At 38.8% G+C, this 16,497-nt stretch overlaps 1 long non-coding RNA gene across 1 annotated transcript; it reads left to right on the top strand.

The window, feature by feature from the left end:
* The first annotated feature begins 931 nt into the window (after positions 1-931).
* On the top strand, positions 932-11,379 carry LOC141943461 (uncharacterized). Its single transcript, XR_012628962.1, has 4 exons — positions 932-1,052; positions 1,883-2,001; positions 10,978-11,079; positions 11,327-11,379. It is a non-coding gene; the product is annotated as an uncharacterized LOC141943461 (long non-coding RNA).
* Positions 11,380-16,497: the final 5,118 nt, after the last annotated feature.

The raw sequence follows: 16,497 nt of genomic DNA, 5'->3' as shown, positions 1-16,497 counted from the left end.
TATCCAGGAAGATTTTCCCTGGAAGTTTTTCAGCACTGCAGGGATGGAGAGGTCCCTTGGAAGCTCTTCCTGCTCATACATAAGTGAGGCTGCTGAGAGCTCTTTGCCATGTGTTTTTGTAACTCCCATAATCTGTAAACCACACTTGTGTGGTCAAAGTATGGCTGACACGGAAAGGAGTGTTTGTGAGCTTGTGACTGGACTAGTTGCAGTTTCAGAAGAAGAAAACCAGCTTTATCTCTCTAATCCTTCTGCTGGCAGGCAGGACATGAAAAATGAAGGTAAGACACTGTACCTATTTATTGCTTAATTTTTCCCATAAATTCTAACCTTGTGGTTAAAAAACCCAACAAAATCCAGCAATTCTGAAATGTAAACAAGTAGAAAAATAATACTCCAGAGTGTAAGAGCTTATAAGTATCCAAACCCTTACATATGTTAACACAGCTGCATGTCATGTGACCCACCACAGTTCTGACAGCAAAATATGTGAGATGTTTGAAAATGTCCAGAATATTGCAAATTTCTGATGATCCCCTAATTGAACAAGAGTAATGCAACTGTTAAAAATCCAAATGGAATGAATGAAGAGTTGTGCTGAAATTGTATAAACAGCCCTTTTCCTTAGCTAATATTTAAAAGCTCCAACTAAAGCCCTCCCACAGTAATGCTGTGCAAGCTAGAGATCTTGCAATGCTTGCTGAATGTATTACTCTGCCTGTGAGTGATTCAGCTTCGTTTTAAGGCATTCTCATGATCTGTTTGGGTTTTTGGGGAGGTCAGTATGCCACAGTTCAGTGAAAGGCAATTTCTTCAAACAGCGCTGAACAAGGTAGCATGGAACAAGAAATATTATGGCTGTGCCAGTGTGGTATTGTAACTAGCATAGCTGCTGTTGCTGGTTTCCCTAACAGCTTGTCTGTCTTCATCCAGTATATTCTGAATGAGTGAAGCTGTTTGTGACTCCTGGGCAATGGTGGAAGTTCTGCACACTGTATTGTCTTATATTGGCTGCTGTAAACTATGCCGTCAGCCATAGCTGGGTTCCTGCGGTAGGTAAAGCAGTGGTGAGAATACCACCTGCATGTGCAATGTTTGGAAATTAAAATTCATCCTCAGTCAAGAAGTTAACCAGTAAATCTTGAATGCCTAAAGTGAAGAGCGCATTTAAAGTCACAAAAAACATGGAAGAAAACAACAACAATTGTTTAGAGCAGTGTTAGTGGAATTTACTCAGTCATAAATGTTGCCTGCACGCCAGGTCTTTCAAAGCTATAGGTTTTTTTTTTTTTTCATTTAGTTACTGTTTAGTAATAAACCTAATAAGCTTCTGCAAATAGTTACTTGCCCCAGAGCAATAGATGCAGGCTTCAACTATGATAACTGCTGGAGATTATCAGTTAAACCTGCACAAAAAAGAGAACAAAGGAAATTAAAATGTCTTCAGTAACATTTGAAAATTAATTTTAATTCTGTGCAATTTGAAAAGCAGTGTTTCCATGCATTAGTAATTTCAAACAAAAACTAACGCTACTTTCACTTTGTCTTTTTTTTTTCATATTTTTCTTTCTCATCTCCATTACTTGAGTAAAAATGTAATTTCTTGGTTTAATCCAGTTCCCCATTTTTTAAAAGGTATCTTGTGAAGAAAACTTTCCTACTTCGTAAAATTTCTACCTGTTGTACTGCCAACCTGTGATGCTGAAAGAAGGCTGTCACATCCTAGTTATTTGTGACATTCAAAGAAAATGTTGCCAAAATATATGGCTGTTAGTGCTGGCTTTTAACTGGTTCTTCTTGTGCTAAAATTAGCAAATATTTTAGAATTGTGACCAGAATCTCAATCAACTAAATATTTTTCAATTTTATTTTCCTCAATCAGAAAGAAGAAAGATAGGAAAAGACAGACCCAAGTGTTTTGCAGATGATCACTTTCCTCTATCTCTTCCTGGACTCAGAATATATAAAGCATATTTGGAATTAAAATTTCAGCAAGCTCAGGTATATACTTACAGTGTGCATGTGTCTTTTGGGGCACAGACTGCTTTGATTCATCCAGTTATTCAGCAGCTGTGAGTGACTAGCATTACCTGAAAATGTTCAATATTGTTTCTATGTCATATTAGAAAACATTGCTTCTGATAAATATATTTACAATATAATTTCGTACTGCTCTCATTGCCATTATGGCATCTCTATAGATGCATGATGCTTACCAAACAGAAGCGCCATTTGTTCACAAACATTCCTGAATTCAGACATTTGAAATCACATTTTGAGTTGTTCAGCAGCTTCCTTGTGCAAATAGCATCAAGATGCAGAAAAGGGCATAGATTGTAAAAATGAATGGGAATGGTGTGAAGGCTGCTGTATGCCAGGATTTTGTCCAGGATTTTTCTGTAAATCAGGCAGCTGATCTCCTGAGGTACGGTGACTTGAAGCTTCAGATATATAAGTGTTTTTAAATATGTATACTACCATGAGTATATGTGTGACTAACTCTATTCATAGTATCTAATAATTTTTATCTAGAAGAGCTTGTTATTACATTTACCAGACTTTTTGCTTTAGTAGATGGCAGGATATTCCTGTCTGAAGAACGGTTCTGTCTCAAGAGAGTGTGTTCATCTTCTAGGACAATAAGAGAAAAATTTGTAGTGTCAAAAAAGCTCACTTCTGGCATTGAGCAAATTATTTGGGGTAATTTGATCCTTAGCTACCATAAAATTTAATCTGAGAAGAATATTGGTCATGATGGGAAGGAGGCAGACCTCACCAGGCATGTGTTTCTCTTCTGCCTCCTCTCTTGGTGGTTAAGCTGTTCATCTGCAATGGTGGATGCTGCTGTTTAATTCTGACCTCTGCTGTGGAGATTTAGATCCGTCTGTCCTGTCTCTTAGGACAGGACATGAGCAATTAGCAGCAGTGAGGTCTACCACAATGTGTTCTCAGTTGCTCCTCTTTACACTTTTTTGCTTTGGAGGAGCAGTCTGTGGGGCTGATGCCCTCTCTGCTAGGGGCATCTGGTAATCACCTGGCTTTAAAGATGTTCTCAGCCTTGATGGTGGCCACTTAAGCATTGCATGCAAAGTGAACCACTTCCAACGCAAGGGGTGAGAACCTACCTCACAATCCCATGGTACCTAATCACACGAGCAAAGTCAGATCAGAGTTCAAACCCATGCTCTGTCTGATCAAGGTAGGAGTTTGAATTTGGGTCCCTAATTCTTCATATGACTACCCTAGCATTTGCTCTTCGGATCATTCCAAAATGGAACCCATCCAATAAGCCAGTTCATGTAAACTACTTCAATAATAGTTGAGACTCAATGAGCAATAGAGTAAGAATTACTCTCCAACCTGATGTTAATGGTACTCTGGAAGTTGAGGCAAACCCTGTTATAGTCAACACAGGGGGAAAAAAAATGCCTCCATATAGCAAAGGAGTGAATTGTATATAAAAAGTCAGAGAGAACAATCCTTTTGCAACAATTTTGTAAATATTGTCTTGCATTTCCTTGCCTTTTGTGTTTTCATTTGCCAAATGTTTGCATTTCCCAAAAATGTTTCCTCTTGAGACATATGGAACATTTCATGTTAAATGAAGTACAGTGGGCTGGGTGGGGATGGTAGTGGTTTTGGTGTGGAAACCTGGAAAAATTGTGAATTCGGTTCAGTTTGAACCAACATTCTTTTTCAACTGTTTGGCTTGGCAGCTGAACTGAAAAAACAGTTATTTGCACAGCCCTAAGCCCTCCTTTACAGCTGGACCCCTGCGTTTTACTCGGAAAATTGTAGCATAGTCCCTGGAGCTGTTCATCCATGGCACAGAGGCATGAACTGGAAATCCCACTAAAATTTAGGGTTGTCTGAAGTTTTTGGAGATGGGGGAGCTCTAAAATGGGATTAGATTATGGCACCCACAGTATGTGTACTACTGGACTCTCCAAAGACACATTGTTGTTTTCAGAGATTCCTTCTGTCATTTGCTTGTCAAAAAGATACCTCTGATGTACATCCTTATGGGAAATATTAGAAAGAGGAGAGCTTTTGACTTGTGTGCATTGTTAGCTGGGAACAGAGACATTCCTTTTTCTAACTTTTTCATTCCTTGATGGAATGAGAACATTTTAAACCAGGACAAGAAAACTGCAAGAGCCAAGCTTTTTCCTAGATGCTGCTTATAATCAAATACATCCATCCAGGCTTTTAAATACCTCATAATTAAACATGCAAAAATGGAGACTTAATTTGAACATGTAAATTAATTACATGATATAACAATTGAAATTCATAACTGAACATCCATTAGCAGACAACACTTTTCCTCATTCTTTTGTTTGCATGTTTATAGTAATCACGCAATAGGATTTATGGTGCATGTCACCCTTTGAAAATTAATTCTGCATCAACTTAGGAGATGTGTTCCCATTTCCATTGTATAGCTTTGCTCTATAAATGCAGATAATTGCAAATTAAGCCCCAGATGTCTAAAGAGCAGCAGTAGTGACCATTATTTGATGTATGAACCACATCATGTCATTTCTGTGTCACTCCTCTAGGGGTTAAATGAGTTTCATGTTTTGGACATCTTAGGAAAATAATAAACAATGTAGCTCATCCAAAAAACATCTGCTGGTTTTTTTTTGTTAAATAGAAGACAAAGATATTTAAAATGTGTTTTCAATTGCCTGCCAAGAAAATAAGTTTACATAAAATAAACCTTTTTTCATCCTGAAAAATTGTGAATTTACTTTCTGCAGCAGTTTAGAAGTCAAAATTTATCCACATTGTGTATTTAGCAAGTAAAGAACTCAGTTGCTGTGCTGAGCTACATTAAATATAGATGGATGAGAATGAGGTCAGTGGAGTGAACACAAGCTGTACCCCTCAGAGCTAATATGTGCATGCACATTGCCTTAAAGATGTTTACCCAATGGATGTCTGTATTTGCCTGTGTATTTCAGTGCATGATAGATCATGAAGCTTTCCCTAGCAAGCATTTGTGAAAGAAACTTCTCTTTCACATTTGCATTTTTGCTGAGCACCGACAGCACTTCTATTGATAGGAGTAGAGTTTACTTGTCTCTGCTGGGGTCATAATTCACTGTAGGGCTTGGGCTCTTCATCATGTAATGTGGAGCCTGGTCAGTAAAGCCTCTTCATTAACTTGGATCAGAGCTTGGAAATTGGAAGCTAGTGCTTACTCAGTTGAAAATATTGCCTTGAGCTTTCTCACCCATACAGGAGAAGTTCTTCACAACTGAACCTCTTCTCTGGTTTTATTATATAAATCCAGCTTGATCCTCAGCGATCTGCTTCTTAATGTGCTACACAGCTGTCTCACACTCTTGGCTTCATGCCATCTTCATGTTACACCTCCCAGTAGGTCAGGCACTTCCACTCTGTTGTTTTGTTAATCGCTTTTAAATAACCGCTTTTTTATAATACTACTTACAGGAAATACCTCTCCAGTAATACCTCTGAATCACAGCCTAAAATGTTGCCATATGCATCTTAAACTTAAAGAATCATATCTTGCCCTATTCTGTATAGTAGCATCGTGGCTATAGACACTGCAGTGAATTGTGATGAAAATGAGGAATTTTTTAAAGAAAAGCCTCTCGCCTTCTTGCACACGAAGTGCTTAGCTCTGATGGGAAGTACTTGGACATACATCAGAACTTGGACTGATCAGTTATCAACCTGGGGCCTAGATAATGAGAGGGAGCTACACTGGGACAAAGTGTACTAAGTGTGAAGATAGGAAAGTATTTATAAAAATGCAGCAAAATAGCTTTGTGATAATTAGTGGAAAGGAGGTCACAGCCTGTCTTTCTGTCCTACACAAGCCTCTTATTTATTATTGTGGCATGACAGCATATGGCTCTGAGTATTTAGTGGACTAATACCATTTCTCAGTTGTTTTTGCTTTCTCTTTTCTCACAGTAAGATGTGACTTAAATTCCTAAACTCAAAACCCCCAAAAATTCAACCCACAAGCCCCAGTGGTATTTGGAGTTTATGTATTCTTTAACCAAAGGCCTTTACATAACCAGATACTGGTACATTCTTTAGTGAAATTCTTGAAGCTTTGGGCTTAACCGCTGCTTCTTGCAGTGATGTGCTTGAAAAAATGTCAACTATGTAGCTGTACTGGAGGGCTGTGCAGTTGAGGTATGTCCTTTTTCTCAAAGTGACAGACTGGTGTCAAGGTTTAGAGTGAGGCAGGGTCCTGGCTCCAGCTCAAACGGTTCCGTGGTGACATCAGAATTTTGGCATCTATATTTAAACATTTTTGTTATTGTCATTACTGCAGAGAAAAGCTGTAGATTTGGCATGAATGAATCCACTACAGAGATATCTGCTGGAGTAAGCAGAGAACTTTAAAGCTTTGTGAGTTGGGAATTGCCTCATTCATTTTTCATAGGTTATTAATTCTGAAACCTTTGTGCTGCCTGCAACAGTGGACTAGGGTGTGTACTGGAGAAGTTTTCCAAATTGTAGGCAAAGAGACTTGATTTCTGAGAGAACAAAAAGGAACAATACAGAAAAATCCTTGTTGGAAGAAGAGATATAGAAGTGCTTAGAGAGGCTTGAGAGAGAAAGAAACACACAAATGGTTTACAAGGCTGGAGTTAAACAAAACTAAGTGGGATTTAGAAGTGTACTTAGAAAAAATAATCCTGAAAAGGAAGAGAACAACCTCCCTTTCCACCCAAAATCAAAAAGGAACGCTATTAAAATGTTCTTAAAGTATTTAGTTTCTTTTAATAACACTCATGATACATTGGACAGTCCAACATGATTCTGTGTGTATTGGCAAAGCATAGTAGCCTTTTGGATGCTTAAACTTCATCTAAGTGTGTTTCAGATCTATGTGTGATAAACCTCATTTGGTAAATATGGGAAGTTGATCATCTCTGTAACACAGCAGTTGTGTTTCAGGTGATATAACAAATTGATATAAAGATGTCAGGCTTCTTGGCTCTTAGAACTGGCTTGTTGCATTTTCCTCTGAAGTGCAATGTTAATGAGAAATCTCATTGTCAGGACCCTTTTACTGAAATATTTCTGAAACTTTGTGATTGCTCTTTTCTTCTAAATCCTCTATATATGTCATTCAGTTTAATATGGAAAACTACTGGAAGCACCCAGAAATAAAATCCAAGATTAGGCCTTTCTTTCCCATATTTTTGACAATATTCTTGCTCAGATATCCTGAACGGGAACATCATCAAGAAGCATAGGGCTCAAGAGCCGGAGTCTAGAGCAAACTAATCTGGCACTGCTATTCTGGGCAGAGGATCATTTGTGGCCTTAGGCAGACAGAGCACATGATCTTTAAATCTGTTTCCCTTTCTGTAATATAGAGTGATGAGAATAATTTCATTCCTATCTGAGACAATATTTTTATTTGCTATAGACAGATAAAATGGTATGGAAATAGCCTTAATAAGGATTGTTCAAAATCAGAGCATATCAATCATTCATCATTTAATTGTTTCAATTTTATATTTTTAATGAAGGAACTCAGTTCATAATTGAAGAAACCAAAACATTTAAAGGTTGGATTTGTATTCTGGAGAGTATTCTGAATTTCAAGAAAACTACCCCCCCCACTGTTTCATTATGAGAAATATTCTAAAGGCTTTCCAAAAGTTTTGTCTTTATGCAGAACCTCAGTCTGTTTATTTCTTCATGCCAAAGATGAGGTTTGGCACAGGATTGTCCCATACCCTTGCCAAAAGCTCTCCTAAGAGCACACTCAGTTAGTTTATATTACTACTTTTGAAAAAGGAAACATTAAAGAAACCATATTTTTAATACAGTATAAAGGTCCTCTGAAGGCTGAAAATGCCTCCCTCTGGCCCCACCTCTCTGCAAAGGGCTAGGGGAAGTGAGGGAAAAAGGAGTCCTACAGTCAAAGAGCTGCCTCTGTGTGAGGCCTGGGAGCTAGGACAGCTTTGCTCTAACCCTCACTTCCCTGCAGGGTCTGTTCAAAAATTGTTTCTAAGTCTGGTTGCCCAAGTCGAGACAACCATGGCTTCATTTTCAGCCAGTCTGGGCACTCTTAACACCTGTTGATTTTACTGTGACTTTCAAGGGAAGAAGGACCTAGGATGCCTCCTGCCAGTCTTCCAAACTACTGTAAGTGCACAGAATACCTAGTGCCTTGGTCTGTCCCTGTCCCTCTGTGACCCTGTGAGCACTAATGCATGCCTCTGCAGCTTATATGGAAGGTCACAAAGCCAGAGAAAGGCCATGGTTCTTATATGTCCAACTTGCATTTTATTTGCTCTTAAGGTAGTATAACCTCTAGCTGGTGTCTGGAACCCCAGGCCTTTCCCTGATACCTAGAATGACACACCAGTCATATTCTCTAACTTTTGACTTAACATGGCATTGTCCTACATATTGGGGAAAGAGAGACTTGAGGAATCTGCATAACTATGCTGCTGTTGACTAAACTGTTTTATAAAATGCAGAGGCTTAACTTTTTTGCACTTCTATGAAGTCTCAAGTCTGAGATTATATATAAGTAAAACATAGAAGGCTATTGTCATAGAAATGCCTGATTCTGTAGCTATATTATGCACAGAGTGAGAGATCATTTCAGATGATCGTAAAAAGAAAAATGTCTGTATTGTAAAAGAAAAATGTGTCTATTGTGTATCCCTGTATCCATCCATCCATCCATCCATCCACCCATCCATCCATCCATCCATCCATCCATCCATCCACTTATCCATCCATTAGAACTCAAATTGTACTTTTAGAACTGAAACCAGATGTTAAAGCTGTCACCCAGCTGAATTTCTCCCTCCTCCTGGAGTTGTTTATTCAACCCATTCGTTGTCTACAGGCTGGATAGGCCAGGCATAGTCAGCTATCAGACAGAACTCACCTAAAGCATGGAAGACCCTTTCTTCCATTTGAGCACCACACACTAAAATGACAGCTGAAATTTCTGCATTTAATTTTCAAATATGCTTTGCCTTCTTTTTTTCTTTTTTTTTTCTTTTTTTTTTTCTGAAATGAAACTTCCACATACAGAATTTCTTGTTCAACCACAATGACTTTTCCTCCTCAGGATCAGTCCAAAGAAATTCCATTAGGTGGCTTAATACCCAAGTATTAGGGATGCATATGCAAAATCTGAAAATTAAATTTGAGTGCCCAGTCTTGCATGGATGGAATCCTTTTTTCAGTAAGCATATTTGTCTTTGAGATCTGTCAGAGTTGCATCAATGTTGATCAAGCTCCAGGGTCAGGACCTTTAAGACTTTTTAATGAAAATTATCACATGAGTTACAAAGCATTTCTACTGTGATATGAAAATGAAACGATGCTGAAAATTCCTAAAGTACTCAAAGAGGGAGTTATTTTATAATCTGCAATTATTCTCAATAACAGTGTTTCTGGAGAGAATAAATGTGGAAAGCTTTAGTGGGTAGATCCTCCTGTCATAATTTCACACTGATACTCAGATGGCAGTCCTTGAAGAACTTAATCCTTTTTTCTACTGTGCATAGATATTTTGTTTAGTTAACCTGCTGAAGGATTTAAAAGGAAATCAACATGTTCTGTAGACTCAAAGAGTGAGGACTGTTTATTTGTACATTCTGACCTCCTGAATATTACAGGCCAAAAATTATTGCTCTGTCACATTCGCATTGAACAGTTTCTTCAATGATTGATTAAAGTGTTACCTGTAAATGTAAACTAGCAAACACAATTTCTTTTCTACTGTTGTTCATTTTGGAAAACTGTGATTCCCTGAGATTGGAATGAATAAAGACTCGTTTCCTATGGCACTGTATTCTCTGGTTTTCTAACAAGGCACAAGCTCCAGTTGGAGCTTTTCCAGTGGCTAGGAAATTCCTGAGAGCTCAATACTAGTGGATTCTCTGAAGCCTAGTAGGTTATGTTCACACTGAAGCCTTTCATTTATTGGGAGCACTATTAAGGCCATCCTGTTCACCCATCCAAGTGTTTTCCTGCATTTTGTTAGGAATTTAATTGTTTTGGAGGTGTCTGCTTTTGTCAACTTTGTGTTAGGAATTTAACTATGTTTGAGGTGTCTGCTTGACTGCATAAAATTTGTTTTCCTAGGAAATCTGGCACCTGTACTGCCAGAGATATCTGAACCCCTATGGTTTTTTATTTTTGTATTCTTACTGTTCATTAGAGGAGAGATAAGAGAGTTTCATCAGATGTAAAACATCATTCCCAGAGGATATCAGCAATGACCAATGGACTAATTTTTTTCTGACATTCTGCCTGTTGCTGAGGTTGCTTCACATCATGGTGGGTCTTTAAAAAATATGTTTAAAATACACTGCCCCACTAGATTGGAAATGAGTTAGTAAATAGTTTAATTTCTGTCATGTTTTCAAAGTACTTTGTCATGTCAACAGCCAATAGGCAGGATGCAAGTGAAATGTCAAGGCTCTGTTTGCCTTCATTTCTGTTTGTATTTTCTATATCTGAAGATGCTCCTAGATTTTGTTACAATAATACTTTTCATTTAGAAATTTGGACCTCCTCTAATGTGAGCCCCAAACATTTCCATTTCTAAGTGCAAAAAGTTGATCCCTATGTAATTATGAAATGGTGCCAGCTTCTAACCACACTACCTTACCTACCCTAGTCCTCTGGAAATGTTTTACTTGCAACAGCTTTATATACCAAACATGTTTGTTTAATAAAAATGTTGTTATGATAACTATAAACAACATATTTTTTATATGACTAATGTTTTCATGAAGTTGCTTTCATTTTCACAGGTCACTGCTTCCTTTTCCAGCCTAACAAACAGTTTTCTCAATCGTCTTGGGCACTGAGTTGGTGCCTCAGCACTTGGATCTGTGTCCTATGATTTGATCTTCTTTTCAGAGTGTTCTCTCATTTGTCCCTGTCCATGTGCTGTTTTTCTGACACTTTTTTTTTTCTTCTTGTGCCACTTTATGACAGTTTTTCTCCATGATGTGGTGTTAAAAGAGGTGAGATATCTGGAAAAATATTAGACTTAGCATGAAAAAAAAAGAAGCAGTTGACCAATAAACTACCTAGAAAGTAAGTAATTTTTCTTTTTCAAATTTCTTATGTGTGTGTCTGTGTTGCTGTCTTAAAATCTACATTCATGACTTTATCTACACCATAAGGCATATTTTGTAAATGAGCTTAAACACTCTATCAAATTGTAATTATTCATGAATAGTCTCTCTTTATTGTTAATGATATGCATCACACTAACAGAGTCTGATATACTGATTATAAGAATAAAGTTCATCTGAGGTAACGGAGTTTATTCCTTTCTCAGGCATCCAGCCTGGATCTCAGCTGCAAAGTAAGTACCTCTCAACATCTCATTACCAAAATAGCAACCTTCTTAATCCTTTGCTGTGAAGAACAAAGGTTTGATTCAGTCTCTGGAGCAGAAATAGGATCTTATTAATGCACTGGCAACTACAGTGTTGTTATTTTTGTTAGAAAAGGGAGAAACAGGAATTTGCTGATATATGTTAGATTAAGGGCTGTTATTGTTTTGAGATTAGTCGGATTGTTAGTTGGGCCTTTCCAATGGCAGTTGAAAATCTACAAAATATCTTGTAATTTAATATTCTGGATGAATTCAGGAGCTACTTCCTGGAAATTCACTTCTATTCTTTGTATCTGTTCTGAAAGAATCACTCGGGGTATCAGTTAAATGGTGTATTGCTTACTGTGCAAGTGGTGGAACTAGGAGGGAAGTTCTTCTGTTGCTCTTGCCTGGAGTGCTGGTCTTCCTGGGTTCAATCCACTTGCCATCTGGTGAATCAGAGCTGAGACCCAAGGCACCAGTGAGGTACCTAGTGCCCAGCCTTTGCAGAGCACTGACTCAGAAGAGGTCTGTGCATTAGCCGAGTGTCCAGGCTTGAACATGCTACAACTGACATATGAATTCACATTTTGAAGTATTAGAGCTCTGATGATATTTTATAGAGTCTTTTCTTTCTTTTGAAAGATTTGCTGTCATGTAGTGTTGGGCTGCAGTGGACTGTGGAATTTGGGATCCCTGTGGAGTAGGCTCTCTATGCCTCTGGCAGCTCATCAGGATAAAGTTGAAATTAGGATTGCAGAGAAGAGCCAGAGGAATTCCACTTGGTGAATTAAATGTTATTGAGCTTGAGGACCTGGAAAAGGGTGAGGGAAGGATCTGGGTGAGCTCCCAAATTGGTATGAATGACTGGCATAGAAGGTATTGCTTAAAGCAAAAATAAATGCAGTGTAACTGATCCGTTGAGACCAGCAAACTGTTTCTGGAAATGACTGGTGCTTGATAATTCTTAGCGATAGGCAAATGCCATACTCCAAAATACGTGTGGTCCATTGTGCAATTCTGTGTGGGTGTGGATCTTTGCAGGTTATTGGCCTATGCCCTCTGGCACAAAATGTGTTTGCATAAGTCTTAGCATGTAGAACTTTGGGTGTTTATCTTCATGTGTATGTGAAAGGTTCAGGGTTAAGCAAGGAAGAACTATCCCAGAAACTGAGGTCAGCAGAAGCATTCTGGATAACTCTTCCCAGGCCTGAGTACTGTCACAGAAAATGAAGACCAGTAAGATGGCATTTGCAGTGAACCTCAGTTCTCTGCTTCTGTTCCTCATGGTTAGGACAAACCCTGTGTTCAGCCTCCAGGAGATATGACAAATGTCTATTGATGGAGTATGCAGGCTGAGACTTGTGGCTTGAGTGTGTGGACTTTTTTTTGTGAGTTGGAAGAGATTTCTGAGCATAGTCTAAGGCAATTATGTTGTATTAATTGCTATTTTATCCTAATTGTATATGTCCCCAGAAGGCTTTAAGTTTTGATAAAACAGGAATGTTTCAATGCCAGTAGGATATCTGGGCCCAAGCCTGTTCTCTGTTATATCACTGTAAAGCTGGGATAATTTTATTGACTTCTGAGTGACAGTGGTAGAGCTAGAGTAGGACTGGACCTGAGAGAGGAAGCTGTGAATGTGTGTGTGTGTGCCTTGGGCAGTGAAACAGCCGACTGAAGAAACAGCTCATGTACTGCTCCCATTTCCCCTTGATGGTTTCCAGCTGTCCTCTTATCCCTGGCATACGAAAAGACATTAATTAGTTTCAGCTTATGAAAATCAGTGAGAGGCAGTGTGTATTACCCACCTTATAGTGCTGCACATAAACAATGTGCTACATACAACAAACTGTGATCACAGATGCTGAGTGACATCATAGTTGTTAAGCCAGGAGCTGAGTAAAGAGAGAGTTCCTTTGGCAAAGTAGTCATATGCTAGATGGATTCTCAGACTGTGCAATAGAGGAAGACATGTTCACATGCAGGAGATCGGTGTGTATTGCACCTGGACCACAAATGAGAGTGTCACAGACTTCATGCTTTGGTCATCATGGGTCTTTTAGTATTGACTGAGGCAGAAGAAAGGAAAGAGCTAAATAGGACAGTAAAGGAAGAAGGCAGTACTGCTATTTTCCCCAACCAGCAAGCATATATTTGTAGGATATTAACAGTTTTGGGTGTTGTGTTTTTACATTTATTGCACATTTTTTGGTTAGGGATCCTAGATGGCTTCTTCAGAGAATATGAAGAATAAGTAGATATAAAATGTATTTGAAGAGTTTGCACACCTAGATTTTCCCACCTCTTAGTGTATTGTCCCATGTAAGACTGAATGAGTGATATTTTTATGCTGTTGCAGGAAGATCTGATACTACCTTGCTGTCCAAGTTGGTAGGAAATTATTATCAGCAACTGAAGGAAATCAAGAGATACAGAAGAAAACACATTAAGGAAGGCATAGAAATCACAATATCTTAAGACCATTGCTGGTCCCAAAGGTTAGAAAGATTTTACTGAATTGAATGGGCTGCTGCAGGCTCTAAAGCAAATTGGAAGTTACAAACTCAAATTTAAGTGAATGTTAGAGACTTAGTGGACAAGGTTATGCAAAAGTTGGAATATGTGTGGAGGCTGCAGTCATGATGGAAGAGTTTCTGTGCAAAGGAGAAAAGGGTGTGGACAAGTTGGTGTTGCCCAACTAGAAGTGTTGTATAGGCCTGGAGAAATTATCCCTATGATTTAAAAATATGAATAATAATTGAACTACAGATACTAGTGTGGACAATAATGAATCTGGATAAATATACTACTGAAAATCCAATGTCTGATTACTAAGATTATTTGGTAAATCAGTGGCCTATTGGGGTCATCAAACAACCAAATTACATGAATTGTGGTTTAAGTGTCAAATAGGTTTTTGTGGTTTAGATCACAGAATGTAACTGTGATGAAGTTCTGTTATGACAGGGGAACTATTTTGCCGGATGTGTGTGGACAGTGGAGGAGAAGACAGAGAAGAAAGCAGAAAACCGGTTTGGAAAGGTAGGGGGAACTCTTGGCTTGTATGGATTTTCTCTGTTTTATACTTAACTCCTGATGCAAGCTGAGATCAGAAGTGCTGCAGAACTTCAAGCAGGTAGTTTCCACTTAATTTAGTGCATTAACCTAGCTATCCACTGGGTGGAGATGGCAGACAAATTCCTATTAGGTGTTTTGCTATAAAAGTGGTGGGTGTAAAGTAGCCCAAGATCTAGAAAAGTAACTGAGACATGGTAGAACTGCACAGGAGGCTGGGGCTGGAGGTGAAAGTGGACAAGACCCAGAAGCAAACCAGTTTTTAGTTCTCACGTGTGCATTTTACTCTAGAAAGATGGAGCAATAGGATTTGTGTGCATTGTAGAAAGTTTAATTCTACCAAAGCATCTGATGTTTATCTCATGCCTGAGACTGATGCAGCTGAAGGAAATCTCATGTGTTGGTTGATTGCCATGACCTTAACCAGAGGGCTTTCACACTGCAATGCTGAATTTAAATCTATCTATCTTCTTCGCTCAGTAATACTTTGTGAGGTGCTGGCTTTCCCTGGGGACCTGTCACCTTACAGAATCTGGGAAATTAAATTAGTGAAATGAGTTTGGTAGAGCATATGTTGGTTTCGTATTTTCATGAGGAGGCGAATCCTGAAGGAACACGTGCTTCTGAGCAGGAGAGTGCTCAGCCTTCTCAGTGAAGCAGGACTCAGTGTGAAGTTGGGAAAGTGTCAGCAAGGAAGAGTTTTGGTACACAAAGTAAGGAGTAATCATATCAATCCAGAAAGCAAAGGAAACTACCATGCTCTGACAGACTTTTCAAACTAGTGAGCAAGGCCAGCCTTTACTGGACTGTGAGAATATTACACAAGATTAATCTTGCATTTCTACTCCTAACTGCTTGAGTCACTGAAGGTATGTCTACTCAGAGTTTGGCAGGCAGATATGAACTCACTCTGTCCACGCTCCAAGCTGGCTGGGTGAAAGCTGGCTCTGAATGGGAAGCTGTGTAGCCATCATTAACATGTGGCTAAGCCTGAACTAATAAGTCCTGCTGGGAAGCGGAATGTATTAGCTTGGGATCAGCATTACAGGGCTGCAATTACAAGACTTTATGATTGGAAGTAGTTTCTATCTGATCATCTTAGAGCACTTGCAGAGGGAATTGCATCTGTTTGCAAATCTGCCATGGAAGCGCACCCTGAATATGTTCAAAGGTTTAACCAGACATGGTGATCTGGAAAAATGGTGTCCAAAAGGCTGCCCCATCTTTTTAAAAAAACCTTGAGTAAAAATCCAGTACCAAATTCTGGCTTTAACAATCAATCTTCTTTCAGATGCTTTCTGTCAGGTTTGAGGCTTGATGTATGCTAATGTTAGAGGGAAAGACTTAAGACTGTATGTTTGAATGGAGACCCAACTCGTCAGTGCAGCCATGACAGATGAGCATCTTACAGTAATATCTGCTGGAATTGAATGTCACTCCCTATACAGTCCATTACACAAACCACTTGCTGCCTTGTTTACAATGAATAGAAAGTGCTAATGACAGCTTATTTATCTGGTGTCCCAGACTCCTAGGTTGCTTAGGTACTTTTGAAGACGTTCTCTTTCAAATTACTTTCTGTAATTCATTTCCATGCCTCTAATTTTCAGGAAAAAACTGTTTCTAAACAAAATTCATGGGCATTTAAACAATTATTTTGTCCTTAGCCTCAGGAGCCCATTAGTTGCTATGTTCTTGAAGCAAATTAAAACAATGCATTCTGTAGGATATAAAACTATTCCTAACTGTGGCAGTGGCTCACTGCAGTCATTAGATTAATACCAACTATTATCATCCAGGATGCTCATCTGGTTTTACTGAGCTTTGTTAATGAAATGGAAATGTATGATTAAAGTCATCCTGTCTGTCCCTCTAAAGTTGTGCCTGTGAATGAGTCAGTGTTTTACAAATGGGTGTTGCCAGACTCTGATATTGAATACGGCTCCAGCCGTCAGAGCTCTGGGTCCAGCACTGCATTCTTGGAGTCCCGACTGGAACACTGAAATTCCCATTGAAATCTGTGGGAATTTTGTGTGGCCAAAGCCCAGCTACCT

Source organism: Strix uralensis, chromosome 4 (genome assembly GCF_047716275.1).
Source record: "Strix uralensis isolate ZFMK-TIS-50842 chromosome 4, bStrUra1, whole genome shotgun sequence".
NCBI lineage: Eukaryota > Metazoa > Chordata > Aves > Strigiformes > Strigidae > Strix > Strix uralensis.
Note: the sequence above shows the minus strand (reverse complement) of the source record. Positions and strands in the feature narration are given on the sequence as shown.